Genomic DNA, 15,814 nt, shown 5'->3' on the forward strand with positions numbered 1-15,814 from the left:
GTCTGCATTATAAAGCAGCCCTATCTGGCAGGCAAGAGGTTAAGTAACTATATTACCATGTTACATCATAAGATTTATATATAATATATAATCTAATAGCATTCATATATTTAGTTTGTGTTCTGATGCTATATAAATTGATATGTAAAGGGACAGTCAAATCAAACTTAAACTTTCATGATTCAGATAGGACATATCATTTTAAACAACTTTCCAATTTACTTTTAAATCACATTGTCTTTGTTCTCTTTGTATTCTTTGTTGAAAGCTAAACGTAGGCTCATATGTTGATTTCCAAGCCTGTGAAGGCCGCCTATTATCTCAGTGCATTTTCACAGTTTTTCACAGCTAGGCCGTGTTAGTTCATGTGTGCCATATAGATAGCACTGTGCTCAGTCTTAAAGAGTTTTCTATAAGTGAGCACTGATTGGCTAAAATGCAAGTCTGTTAAAAGAACTGAGATAAGGGGGCAGTCTGCAGAGGCTTAGATACAAGGTAATCACAGAGGTAAAAAGTGTATTGTTACAACCGTTTTGGTTATGCAAAGCTGGGGAATGGGTAAAAAAGAGATTATTTATCTTTTTAAACAATACAAATTCTGAAGTAGACTGTCCCTTTAATTACATTTTAAAAATAAATATTACTTATTAGTGAGTAAAAAATATATAGCAAACAATCTATACAAGAAATATGTCTTTTATTAGAATTTAAACCTGTTTATCTTAAAAGAGTACATGACAGCACCATAACTCTTAAACAGAACAAGTAATAAATGATTGCTGTTCCCGGCATGTGACACTTGCCAAAATAGTGTCCCTTAATCTATCAAAATTTCAAATAAATATTACACAGTATTAGTATAAATAATCCACTCAGTCAATAGCTTTACAAAATCAGAAAAGCTCTATTAATACAATTTAATTAATATTTATTTGTAAAACATGGAGCTGACCTCCTGAAAGACTTCACCTATTAATCGCGTACTCTCACCCTACTACAGTGTGTATAAAACAAGTGAATAAAACTATAAACATACAATGGCTGGGTGTCCCCAGGGAAATTGACAGTTGACATAATAAAGACTGTATTATTTTTCTGCTGACTATTCTAAACTGCTCTTAGTGCAACCAGCACGCAGCCTCTGATAACGTTAATCCACAAGAACTGCAGAAAGTATACAAAGCCTTTACTCTAAGGACCTGATGATAAAATATTCTCCTGCTTGGACAGAAATTGTTTACAAGGACTGAATTCTCAAAGAAAGAAAAAGGGCGAAACCCTCCAGCACTGTAAGATCACTCTCATTTATTTATGTGAAGGCGAGACAAGTTCAATAAAGCACTGCGTGATATGAGAGTTCTGTTACATTTACAATTTGCGCTTTGTATTTTAAATTACTTTACACTTCAGATTGAGTCATTTTAGTTTTATTGCATTTAAGCTTTGCGCTTTCTATTTTATATTTTAGTGATTTTACAAATTTGTATTATGTTTTGAAAGTTTCTGTGTTGATTTAACAAATTAGCATCATATTTTGTATATTTGTAAGTATCTTTTACAACTTATATTGCACTTTTTTTTTTCTTTTGTAATAAAGTGAGAGTGACAAGGCAGTTCCCTGGGTTGGACAGGGGAGTTCCCAGGGTATGTTTGAAGTTCTCTCATAGGCCTTGTGAAGTGCTGTAAGCATTTAAACAAGCTGGTCTCACTGATTTTTCTCGGCAGCTATATGCAGATCGAGTTTGCTCTAAATTCACAATACACTTATTTAACTGGAAGAAAAGTAATATATAATAAACTATAGGCAAAAACAAATTAAAATATAGTGAAAACATTTCATTTGTAATTGATGCAAACTGAGCTTTAATATAAGCCCCTGGTATTCTCCAATTACCTTCTATATCCCCTGTGAAATTCTGTATCCTACAGAGCCTCATTACTTGTTATGGAAGGCATCTCGCACCTCTAAGAGTTAATTCCCTTTTCTAATAGAATTCAATGAGTTTAAACCCAGTGACGTTGGCACTATAATTTCTCTTCAAACTTTTCTTATCATACCCATAGAAATTAATAAAGTTCTCTGGGAAACTAAAGCTGTCAGTTTTTCAGTTTGGTTTCAAATAGAAGTAATACAAAGCACGTCATTTGTAAAAGATACACATAAATTTACAGTAGAAGTATTATTCTAATTTGTTAAAGTTACACAGATCCTAAATACACTGCTGTATGCAAAAGTAAAAATACCAAAATAGAAAGTGCAAAGTTTAAATGTAATAAAACTTAATCTGAAGAACTGTAATGTCATGCAGTGCTATTTTGCATAATAATTATTAAAAAAATACTGCACATAAAAGTTATAAAGGCTCAAAGATATGAGGTCTCAGGAATAAGAAAAGAAAAAAAAAGCAGGCAAAGGGCTTTAACATAGAGATACATACATATATATGTCTAATATATATATATATATATATATATATATATATATATATATATATATATATATATATATGTGTGTGTGTGTGTGTATTTATGTATTTATATGTGTATATTTGTATTTACAAACATATATACAGATAAATATATATGGCTATATTTATGTAAGTGCATTGGAGCCCTTTGCTGTAAAGTAGAAGAAAATATTTAAAAGCATATTTATGCAATATTCATATTTAATAAATGTTTTAACTATGTATTTACTGGATATATTTCACATTCCAATGTTCTGCACATAGGGAAATAGGTTCTATGTATTTTTAAATAATATTCTTATTTATATCTTCACATTTATCTATACCTATATATAGTCATATAAATATATAGGTGTATATATATATATATATATATATATATATATATTTATATATATATATATATATATATATATTTATATACAGTTAGTGCAGAATTATTAGGCAAATGAGTATTTTGACCACATCATCCTCTTTATGCATGTTGTCTTACTCCAAGCTGTATAGGCTCGAAAGCCTACTACCAATTAAGCATATTAGGTGATGTGCATCTCTGTAATGAGAAGGGGTGTGGTCTAATGACATCAATACCCTATATCAGGTGTGCATAATTATTAGGCAACTTCCTTTCCTTTGGCAAAATGGGTCAAAAGAAGGACTTGACAGGCTCAGAAAAGTCAAAAATAGTGAGATATCTTGCAGAGGGATGCAGCACTCTTAAATTTGCAAAGCTTCTGAAGCGTGATCATCGAATAATCAAGCGTTTCATTCAAAATAGTCAACAGGGTCGCAAGAAGCGTGTGGAAAAACCAAGGGGCAAAATAACTGCCCATGAACTGAGAAAAGTCAAGCGTGCAGCTGCCAAGATGCCACTTGCCACCAGTTTGGCCATATTTCAGAGCTGCATCACTGGAGTGCCCAAAAGCACAAGGTGTGCAATACTCAGAGACATGGCCAAGGTAAGAAAGGCTGAAAGACGACCACCACTGAACAAGACACACAAGCTGAAACGTCAAGAATGGGCCAAGAAATATCTCAAGACTGATTTTTCTAAGGTTTTATGGACTGATGAAATGAGAGTGAGTCTTGATGGGCCAGATGGATGGGCCCGTGGCTGGATTGGTAAAGGGCAGAGAGCTCCAGTCCGACTCAGACGCCAGCAAGGTGGAGGTGGAGTACTGGTTTGGGCTGGTATCATCAAAGATGAGCTTGTGGGGCCTTTTCGGGTTGAGGATGGAGTCAAGCTCAACTCCCAGTCCTACTGCCAGTTTCTGGAAGACTGATTTTTTTTCTGATTCACCTGAGCCAATGTTCTGCACCTGTAATGGGAGTGGTTAAACACCTTTATTAAGGATGAGTTTTCAGGTGTTGGTATAGGTCACTGATGAAGTGAGAGCTATGAAACGCGTTTGACCTTGTCACCTTGTTGGCGTGTATGCCTTTTATGTATTTTTCAAATAAAGGAGCTTTACATTTTTAAGCCTCAGCCTGGCGGTACTTTATTCACTTTTACCCTTTCCTACTTACCCTTTTTGAGTGCGAGGATTTCGGTTGTTCTACAGATTTTTTCTACTGAGGGAAAGTGGTGAAGTTCCCTGTATACATCCTATTTGCACCAGTCAGACCGGAACCTTTGTCTTGATCACAGCTCCCGTGGGGAGCGCTGAGGAGGTGAGACAAGGTATTGCTGCAGCGGCAGCGACAGAGAAGACACAGCACGATGAACGTGAGAACAAGAGAGAGGTGAATGGAACTTTTCTACACACTGAGCGCCTACGAACGGAGTGTGGCAGTTTCTGGAAGACACCTTCTTCAAGCAGTGGTAATGGAAGAAGTTTGCATCCTTCAAGAAAAACATGATTTTCATGCAGGACAATGCTCCATCACACGCGTCCAAGTACTCCACAGCGTGGCTGGCAAGAAAGGGTATAAAAGAAGAAAATCTAATGACATGGCCTCCTTGTTCACCTGATCTGAACCCCATTGAGAACCTGTGGTCCATCATCAAATGTGAGATTTACAAGGAGGGAAAACAGTACACCTCTCTGAACAGTGTCTGGGAGGCTGTGGTTGCTGCTGCACGCAATGTTGATGGTGAACAGATCAAAACACTGACAGAATCCATGGATGGCAGGCTTTTGAGTGTCCTTGCAAAGAAAGGTGGCTATATTGGTCACTGATTTGTTTTTGTTTTGTTTTTGAATGCCAGAAATGTATATTTGTGAATGTTGAGATGTTATATTGGTTTCACTGGTAAAAATAAATAATTGAAATGGGTATATATTTGTTTTTTGTTAAGTTGCCTAATAATTATGCACAGTAATAGTCACCTGCACACACAGATATCCCCCTAAAATAGCTAAAACTAAAAACAAACTAAAAACTACTTCCAAAAATATTCAGCTTTGATATTAATGAGTTTTTTGGGTTCATTGAGAACATGGTTGTTGTTCAATAATAAAATTAATCCTCAAAAATACAACTTGCCTAATAATTCTGCACTCCCTGTATATATATATTTTACCAAAATACTATCACATATATATATAAAAATACGTATTTATGAGTACACACAGAGCCACTAGGGGGCGCTCTTGAGTCTTAATTAATACTAAATTATCAAAAATAAGGAGTCTCTAATGTAAAGATATGAAGAGAGTAGATGATTCGCCATCCAACACTGTACAAGATCCCGGCTGCTCTTTGTCAAGAGATAGTCAGTCTCACAGGAAAAAATCTACAAAATAAGAATAAAACACAAAGGTGCTGAATGGCCTAGTACAATTTGACAAGGAGTGAAATTTAAACTAAGAGTAATTATTCACAAGAATAATGCACCAGATAGATGCTAACAAGGCAGGCTGACACTTCACAGTGGTCCAGCTAACTGTATGGAATGTGTCCACACCCAACAGGGTAACAGGAACAGTTCCAAAAGGGAAAGGATTCCTACATAGGGGAAATACAACACCACATTGCCCAGCACTTTGGGACGGTGAGCATGGATTACGAATACTTACGTAAAAAAAGCACAACAGTGCGCTAGATGCGCAAGCTGTGACTTCTCAGTTTCCCAGCTGACTGCACTCAGGTTGTCACAGCATAGGAATCCAAAAGGTGATGAATATATCCAAAAATATTGCAAGTGTATAAAAAAACTTACATTTTATTTAAAACAGCAACATGTTTCTCAGTCAGCAATAGCCTGTTTCTTCAGGCTATATGTACCTCCCAGCCCAACAATAACATAGCAACGTTTAACCAAATTGCTACCGCTTATTTCTGGAACTGCACAACATGTATAAAAGTGTATTCAAAAATCCAAATATATTATTAAAAGACATTACTCTACTTAATTCTCGAATATTATGTAATTCACTTATATCTTACATAAAAGGTTGTTTTTTTCAGATTTTACAGATTCTTGACTTTTGCCACAAATGGGTCCTCAGATCTCAGATTCATGACCAGCTTGATTCTTGATAAACCCCAAAGACTGAGCTTTCTGAAACAATCACTCTCCTACTTATCTGCTCTGCCATTTTAAGAAGGGGATCCTCACATCATTCAGTTACACCATATATGAAGCCACAACACAAACCATATGTCACCAGTGATGTCTGTATTGTTCTTGTATAGTCACTCAAATTAGTGTCTTACCAAGGAATAATTCAGAGAACACAGATCTGCATCTATTTACTAACTGTTTATTATCCTAACTCAACTTGTTATATGGTAGAAAGACCAACAGCAAATCAACATTCTGTATGCAAATTAACAAACACATGACATGACATGTTAATAACATTACATCTCCCTTTTTATGAAATTTTAGAATATCACATTTATATTTTATATTATAGGTCCGGAATGTTTCTAGGTTTCACTATAAGACCAGAACGTGTGAATTAAAAAACCTGATGTGCATGATGTGCATGTTTCAGCGTTGTCAATATCTTCTTTCAGTTGTTCTGGGAATGCAGGTATATTTGTGGTTGTGCTGGGATTCTCAAGGGCTGGCTCATGTGCTTATAGTTGCGGTTCTTTAGTTTCCATCAGGTGTCGTCTGTTTCGACGTAGAACTTGATCATCGCTGGTGTGGATGAGGTAAGACCTTTTTGTGTCTGCATGCTGCAGAATAGTGGCAGGCACCCATTGACCACTGGCTTGATGGAAACAAATAGTATTTTCTTGTGTCAATGTGGACAAAGGCTGTGCAGTGCAATTATAGTAATGTCTTTGTTTAGCTTGTTTATGTTCTCTTTTGGCACACACACATTTTTGATCAACTACCTGAGGGTGCAGTTGTTCCCCAGTTGTAGGCAGAATAGAACATAGACGTCTACTCATGAACAATTGTGAGGGAGACTTGAATCCATCAACATGGGTATTCCTGTGTTCCAGCAGGCTGAGGTACGGGTCCTTTCCTTCAGCTTTTGATTTGTTTAGTATGGTATTTGCTGTTTGCACTGTCTTTTCTGCAAGACCATTGCTTTGTGGATGGTGGGGACTGGATGTTACATGTGCAAAGTCCCAATGACCTACAAAGTTTTCAAAGTCACATGATTTATATTGCAGACCATTATCTGAAATTAGCTTTTCAGGTATACCATGTCTTGCAAATATAGCCTTTAGCTTGCGGATTATGGTCGCTGATGTGGTTGAGTGGACTCTTTCCAATCCAAAAAAATCTGATGTAGTAATCAACAGCGATTAAGTAGTCCTGACCATTCTACATAAAAAGATCTGTTGAAATGATTTGCCATGGATGCTCTGGAATCTGATGAGAGATCAAGGGCTCTTTAGGGTTAGACTTTCGGCGTTCTAGGCAGGTAGTGCATTTTTCTACCATATCCTCAATTTGTTTGTTCATTCCTAGCCAAAATGATATGTCTCTGGCCCTTTGCTTACTCCTCTCAATTCCCATGTGCCCAGTGTGTATATGCTCTAGCATGTTTGGCCTCAGCACACCTGGGACAATGATTTTCTCGCCTTTGAATAGGATCCCTTCAATCTCTGAAATTTCATCTCTGTGATTCCAGTATTCAACAAGGCTGGAAGGACATCTTTTCCTTATGTTAGGCCACCCAGATTTGATTATCTTTTTCAGCATAATGAGTTGAGGATTCTGTTCTGTAGCTGTTCAAATGTCAGTCAGTTTCCTGTCACTAACAGGGAGATTGGTTGTGACTGTGTGAATCTGTGCATCCATTTCTTCATTCAGTGATTCCAGTCTGTATGGTATTGATTTACTGCACAGGGTGTCGACTATTGGAATATTTTTTCCTGACCAATGTACTATTTCAAAGTCATACCTCTGTAGCTGCAAGATCATTCTCTGAAGGCGTGGTGGTGCAGCTGCAAGGGGTTTCTTTGTTATGGGTATTAAAGGTTTGTGGTCAGATTCAACAACAATCTTTCTGTCATAGACATACGTGTGAAAACGTTTGCATCCAAACACCACAACATATAACTTCTTCTCAATTTGAGCTTAATTTTCTTCTGTTGGTGTGAGAGATTTAGAAGCATAAGCAATTGGCTTACCTTCTTGGAGCAATACAGCACCTAGGCCACTCTTTGACGCATCAACCTGCAGACAGAGCTCTTTGCTAGGATCGTAGTAACATAGAATGGGACCAGGTTCCTTTGTAATCAGCTCTTTCATTTTTATCAAATGCTTTTTTTGTGAGTTTCGTCTCATACAAACTCATTTGTCTGTTCTTGGAAGGATGCATATCTTTTATGGCATTGATCTTTTCTGGATCAGGTTTGATGCCTTCACGTGTTAGCTTGTGCCAAAAATAACTGACCTCTGAGACACATATCACACTTTTCTCTGGGTTAATGCATACTCCTTTTTCACTGGTTTTCTTCAGTACGGCGTGCAAGTTTGCATCATGTTCCTCTTTTGTTTTTCCAAACACGAGAATGTCGTCAACAATGGTTGTCACCCCCTCAAGCCCTTCATAAGTCTCATCAATCTTTCTCTGAAATTCGTCTTAAACTGAAATCAGTCCAAAGGTTAAACGGAGAAATCTGTATCTTCCGGCCACTGTATTAAATGTTGTTGGGTGATTCTTCTGAGAGTTTAAAAGCCCAGTATCCAGATTTTGCATCCAGTACACTGAAGAATTGTGCTCCAGCAAGTTTTGGGGTGATGTCATCCAAAGTTGGAAGAGGGTAATGTGGCCTCTTGATTGCTTTATTCAAGTCTCTGGAATCTAAACAGACCCAGAGTTTTCCAGTGCAGGGTTTTTCCACAACTAACAGGGCATTGACCCAGTCAGCGGGTTCAAGCACTTTCACAATAATCCCTGATTTTTCCATATTGTCTAGCTCCTTCTTGAGGCAACTACGCAGCATGAATGGAATTTGCCTGGGTGGGTATACAACAGGGACAGTTGTGGGGTGTAGGTGTATAGTGCATTCACCTGGAAGCTGTCCAATGCCTTGAAAAACATCAGAAAATTCCTGTATTATAGCATAGGGTTTATCTACATCTTCGCACACTGAGAAGACAAGCTTAATTAACCCAATGTCTAGACATGCTCTCAAACCAAGTATAGGTGGGGCGTGTGCGTTGAAAATGTAGAATTCAAGCACAGTTTTAGTGTCTTTGTATTTACATTTTAACTGACAGGTCACTTTAACATCAAGCGTCTCATCACCATAGCCTGTAAGACGGTGTGCTGTGGGCTTCAGTGCTACAGTACTGAAGAGATTTTAAATCTGTTGGTAGTAATTATATTTACCTGAGCACCAGTATCTAATTTTAATTTGACTTTATCTGCTTGTGCACCTAACTTAATTTCTGCAAAAGTTCACATTCTTTGTCTTTGTGCTCTTTGTTAACTGCATCAATAAACAGTTCATCTAGCTCTTCAATATTTGTGTTTTGAACTGTATGTACAGTTTTACGTGTATCTGGCAGCCTTGACTTACATGCCTTTGCAAAGTGGTTACATTTATTGGATATTTTGCACTGACGTCCTTTTGCAGGGCACGTGTCTTCCTGGCTGTGTTAAAAAACACAACGACTACATAGCCTGTCTTTAGTGATGCTCCTGTCACTTCCTTTCACTGTTGTCCAATGCTTTTGCTGGGCTGATGCTGTTTTTTTACTAAACACTGCATGAGCTGACTGGCTCTGGGTTGCCATTGCACGTGAGTTTATCGTCTTAAGCTGCTCTTGTGCAATTTCGTGCGATCGCGCAATATCAATGGCTTTTTCAAGTGTCAGATCAGCACCCTGATTAAGTAATTTCTCTCTGACTTTTGGAGAATTAGTGGCAAAACAATGCAGTCTCATCACTGTTAACATATCCACAGTCTTTTACAAGCAATTTAAGCTCTGTTACAAAATGTTCAAATGTCTCATGTTCCCCCTACATTTTTTCATGAAACTTGTATCTTGCAAAGATTGGATTAACTTTGGGCAAAACATATTCCTCAAATTTGTCATAATAAGACTTCAACTTTTTAGACTCCTCAAATGTTAATGTCCAAGTATTATAAACATCTCTCCCTTTTTCACCTACCCAGAGAAGCAAGTAGCTGCACAAGGTTTCCTCAGGCTTGTCACAGAGCAGGCCAGAGAATATGAGCTGTACATGCTGGCCAAATCTCCTCCATGCATCTGGTAAATCCATTTTGCAGAAAGAAACTGGCTTTTGACACCATGGGGCCCATTTATCAAGCTCCGAACGGAGCTTTGGGGCCTGTGTTTCTGGCGAGTCTTCAGACTCGCCACAAACAGCAGTTATGCTAAAGACCGCTGATCCATAAGTCTGTCCGTCTGCTCTGAGCAGGCTGGACAGGAATTGCCGGAATTCAACCCGATCGAGTACGATCGGGTTGATTGACACCTCCCTGCTGGCGGCCCATTGGCCGCGAGTCTGCAGGGGGCGGCGTTGCACCAGCAGCTCTTGTGAACTGCTGGTGCAATGCTGAATATGGAGAGCGTATTGCTCTCCGCATTCAGCGATGTCTTGCGGACCTGATCCGCACTGTCGGATCAGATCCGCAAGACATTTGATAGGCCCCCATGTATTGTTCTTGTGTAGTCACTCAAATTAGAGTCTTACCAAGGAATAATTCAGAGAACACATATCTGCATCTAGTCACTAACTGTTTATTATCCTAACTGAACTTGTTGCCATATATGGTAGAAAGACCAACAGCCAATCAACATTCTGTATGCTAATTAACAAACAAGGTCTTGCTCCTTTGTTTAGCAGTGAGTACAATGATTGTCTACTGACATTTTATGATGTGTTGTTTACACTACTCTACTACCTAATCATTACGAATGGTTATAAATCTCTGCTCCTTCTGAACTATGACAGCATTGTTATAAGTAATCATAGAATGACTGGATATTGATGATTTTATTTTTTTAAACCAAATTCTGATATTGTAAATGGAAACTATTTTTCCTGAAAAAAAAAAATAATCTGAAAAATGAGCAAGATGAAAATAAATAATAGTCAAGCAATTAAATAAGGAAAACAATAAAATTATAGATAATAACAACAAGATACATAACAAATACCATCTTTAACAGTAGAAGGGTACTGTATTGTTTTCCATATTTACGTTGACTTCTCATTTACTCAGGGTTTTAGGATAGATTTATTATTTTTACATTAATTGCAGATTTTCCACAGGGATTTCTCACATGTGTTGGGACTAACAAGCCATCACAATTAAATTACTGATAATCATCAGTTTAAAAAAAGTCTGGAGAGGTTTTCTAAATGAACTACTTGTACAGATTTTCTGTACCAACCCAGGGATTCAGTGCAAAAAATCTATGTAATACTGTGCCCAGAGCCATTCATTTTACTATTTATTTCCAGTTATAGTACAGTAAATGGTCGTCAGGGCTCTGCTACAAACAAAAAATGTTTTTTTATGAATTGGGGAGGTTTTAATTCTTCTGGGCATCTGGCTTGTAGTATTGTACAACAATTTAATTTCCAACGTGAATTGAAGAAACAGGTTTTAATGAATCTGGGACTAAGGCTATTACAGAGCTACCAATCATCCAGTTGTTAGTAGTGTGGTTTCAGTTCAGGTCTCTGTGCCGCAACTCTTCTTGCCTCTATTTATGTTCTGATTCTGAAACCCAATACCTGTTAAATACCCAACACCCTCCCAGAAATATACAGACTCCATCTTGAGCACTTGGCTCCACCTGATACCATCAAACTTCTGACCTATACCCCCAGCTACATATTTCTGCATTTTAAATTAAAGCTATTTTAAATGGGAGCTATAATATAAGAAAAACATACTTCATTAACTTTTTATCATACGACGATTAGACAAAATTGCCAGGATCAGGTCTCTGTGCCGCTACTCTTCCACGTCATACCTTCCACCACCTGCACAGTATCCACTAGGAAAGCTTTGCCTCTAGATTGCACAGGATAGAATTTGGACTTACTTCTGAACTTAGGGGTCTGTGTATATACCATATCTGAATCAAGGCACTGTTCATTCTCCAAAGATTGTAGTATAGTCAGGTCACACATCTCATTAAAATTCAAAAGTGAAACATATTTACCAGTATCATCCATCTCAGAATTATGGGAGTCCTCTCTAGGTACACCCTCATTTCTGAAGTACCTACGCAAAGTTAGATTGCGCACAAATTTGTTCAAATCTAAAATAGTTTGAAAAATGTCAAACTTTCTAGTTGGGCAAAAACCTAAACCAAGATTTAGGACACTAGTTTCAGTTTCACTCAGATTATAGTGAGAGATATTAATAACCAAATTTTCCTTTATTTCTTGGTTGTTCCTCTGAGGGAGTATCTGTTTGCCCCTCTTATATTGTTGGCTACATCTGTCCCTCCTCCTCCCTTTGTCTTCAGAGCTGACCGAAAAACCTGATTGCTAGTTTGAGCCACACTTGGTGTGCCTTGTCCCTCTAGGGGTGAGGTTCCACTTGCTGTACTACCCACCATGCTAGTATTCCTAGGGATCGCTCCTGGGTGTATAACTTGATCATTGCCAGTAGATAAACCCTTGCTTTGGTCATTAATACATGCAATATGGGTGTTGTTTTGGCTATACTGAATCAAAGGTTTATGTGAGGGTGTATTGCTAACTGTCACATTCTGGCCTGCATAGGTTTGGGTACTATCTTTACTCTTAGCAGTTTGTGCAATTTCATTTTCAGAATTTGATCCCTCATCGTAGGAGGTGGAGAAATTAGAAAGGGAATCATCATCTGTACTTTCATTGTCATTCTTAAAGGTAACCCTTTTTCCTCTATTCCTCCTTCTCCTCCTCCTACGATTACTCCCAGTAATTCCTGATACAGTATCTTTACCATCACCATCCTCATTTTCACGATTGAACCAGAATGGCCTACGTCTATGCATTTTTTGCCAAATGAAAATTTGACCAGTAGAATAATCTTTCTGGTCTCTAAGAAAGTTTACATGTTTGACTTGTATAATATCTTTCTTTAGAGTTTCTATAGCATCCTATAACATTTTGTCAAACTCACCATACCCCTCGCTTAACTGATGCTTATTGAGTTCAGCCTGTAAAGAAACAATTTCATTTCTAATTGCATACAATTGGTCAGTTTTATACTTAATAAGCATAAGCATAAGGCGTTGGGAACATTCAGAAAGGATGCTATTCCACTCTCTTATAAAGTCAGGGTCAGATACTTCAAATGTGGGAAACTTTTTTACCTTTCAGACCACGAGGGATCATATTTTGAGACACATATTTGTTCATTATCCAAGTATCTAACTTAAGTCTCAATTCTTTAGTATGTAATTGTTCCATGTTGTAAAATAGGTCACTCAGTTTTGTGTTGGAAATGTCCAGTGTAAAGAATTCCTCTAATTCAAGACCAGCTAAGTCCAAATCATTAACTTTTGCAAACGAAAAATAGTTCATTTGTTCCCTTGGTACCTCCATATCTACTATAATATTGAATTGAAGTTCAATTATTCAGCCTAGGCACAACTTCACAGTCAATGCTGGAGAAAGGAGAGAAGTTCCATAATGAAAAAGTACAAGCGTACACAGTTCTCCAGTAAACAAGTGATGGTGTCGGGTATAGAGACAAAAGTTGTATAGATATATGATAAACAAACCGTGGGGGGTAAAATTTCAGATTGTGGAGGGTATCGTAGCGACAATAATGCTGTATTATTATGCTGGCAAAAACGGAGCTCGCTACTTACAGGAATGTAGACGCACCCGCTCAACGGGGAAACAGTAGCATCCAGCCAGTCCTGCTCCAAGTAAATGTAACCAGATTATTCCATAACCGGTAAGCCAGTTCAGCGTTCTGTGCCTTCTACTTCCTCGAGGCTGCACAACTCAACGCACCGGCACTTCCTGATGACTTAGTCCGACGTCAGCTGTAAACAACGATCCTCGCTACATTGCCATCCTCCACATCGTAACGTCCACCAGGGCGCATACAACAACCCATGGCTGCAGGGCTCTGTTAGACAGAAGGGCTCCTTACCCTTCTTGATAAGTAGAAGAAATAAGTCCAGAAAGCTGCCACTTAGTATAAATAAAAGTCCAAACTTTATTTAGGATCCAAATCCATTAAAAACATATGGAGGTAACATCAAGGATGGGGGGAGAGACGAATAAGTGAATATTTTAGTACAAACATCTACGTAAATCTTTTGCAAACGATATCCTAATTGTTGTGGTTTTAATTGTTGTTTTTTCTACATTGTTATATCAGGTATTACACTTCTCACACAACAGAAGATATTAATGGTAGTAACACTTACTTATGAAATGCTGGAAAAGACAGGTGAAGCTATTCTCAATCATCTCAATCAATCATTTCAAACATGACTTCATCGTTACAACAAACCTGTTCAACAACCTGGCGGGTGTCTATGAATCTATGCCCATGTAACTGTTTACCCTACCCAGCACTACAGGATTTGACAGCACTTTAAAAATAAGATATAATAATTATATTTATTTTTTCATATATTGGTTATTTTTTTGTTTGATTTAAATGTATTTGGCACTGATCGTGGTATTAAACACATTACCATATGCTCATATTTTATATATGTAGAATATATAATACAGTGCCATATCCAGGTTAATGTTGCCTGTCCTTCAGAAGTGTGTTTGATCGTACCTTAAGGGAATAATCCATCAAAAAACAACATTAAATATTATACTGTAGCTTTGCCAGAGGGTCATTAATCAGACGTTCCTGATTACCTGGATTTCTTCCAATATTTTTGTTTTCAATAACAAATACTTAGCTTTCACTTTGATGGGTGCTCAGACATTATATTTTTATGTTGAGAGAGCGAGTCTGTTTTAAAAGGATAAAGGTACTTTGCAGAAATTATAGTTTTGGATTTGTAAAATCATTTTATGTATCATTACAACATTCTTACACTTTACAATCTGGTAAATTAAAAATAAATGAAGCCAATTTTCACCATCTACTTTATGAACTTATCTGTCATTTTTATATATGCTAGAATTAGCAACTGCATTACAAATAATCTAAATAAAAATTCAAATATTTTAAGTACTTGCAAAATGTCATGTTAAATATTTTAGTATTATTTATCTTAAAGGGATCTTTGGTTCATAACCTTTGTTATGCTTCCTTATTGGTTTGCTAAATGTAGCCACCATTAAGCAAGCATTTTCCAGGGTGCTGAACCTAAAATGGGCTGGCTCCTAAGCTTTACATCCCTGCTTTTTAAATAAAGATAGCAAGTGAACGAAAAAAAATGATAATAGTAGTAAATTAGAAAGTTGCTTAAAACTGCATGTTCTATCTGAATCATGAAATAAAACATTTGGGTTTAGTGTCCCTTTAATTCTATTGCTATGGCCAGTTAGAGACAGATAGAAATGAGGCCCTGCACTGATGTTACAGAGATCTAAACTAGTACTTATAGATGCATTCCAGTCTCCCAGGGGCAGTAAAAAAAAATCCTAGTTTTTAGATATAAATGTTATGAAAACCAGGCAAAATAAATAATGAAAATTCTTGTTTTTTTTACTGCTCATAATAAAACATTTTGGGCCAGATTACAAGTGGTGCGCTAACAGTTATGCATGAGTGATATAGTTTTTTCTCCGCTATTTTCGCACGTCGGATGTAGTGGTTGTTTTACAAGTTGAAAGTAAACGTGATAGTTTGAGCCCAATTGAAGTTAATGGGCATCTGGATAGAGCGACCTCAGATCTTTGTTTTGCAAAACAAAAAAGTGTCACAAAACACATCAAAAATATATTTAAAAATAAAGTTACACTCATAGTAACACTATCTAATCAAAATTATTTTAAAAAATATTGCACAAAAAATGTATA

The sequence above is a fragment of the Bombina bombina genome, chromosome 8 (genome assembly GCF_027579735.1).
Source record: "Bombina bombina isolate aBomBom1 chromosome 8, aBomBom1.pri, whole genome shotgun sequence".
In the NCBI taxonomy this organism is placed as follows: domain Eukaryota; kingdom Metazoa; phylum Chordata; class Amphibia; order Anura; family Bombinatoridae; genus Bombina; species Bombina bombina.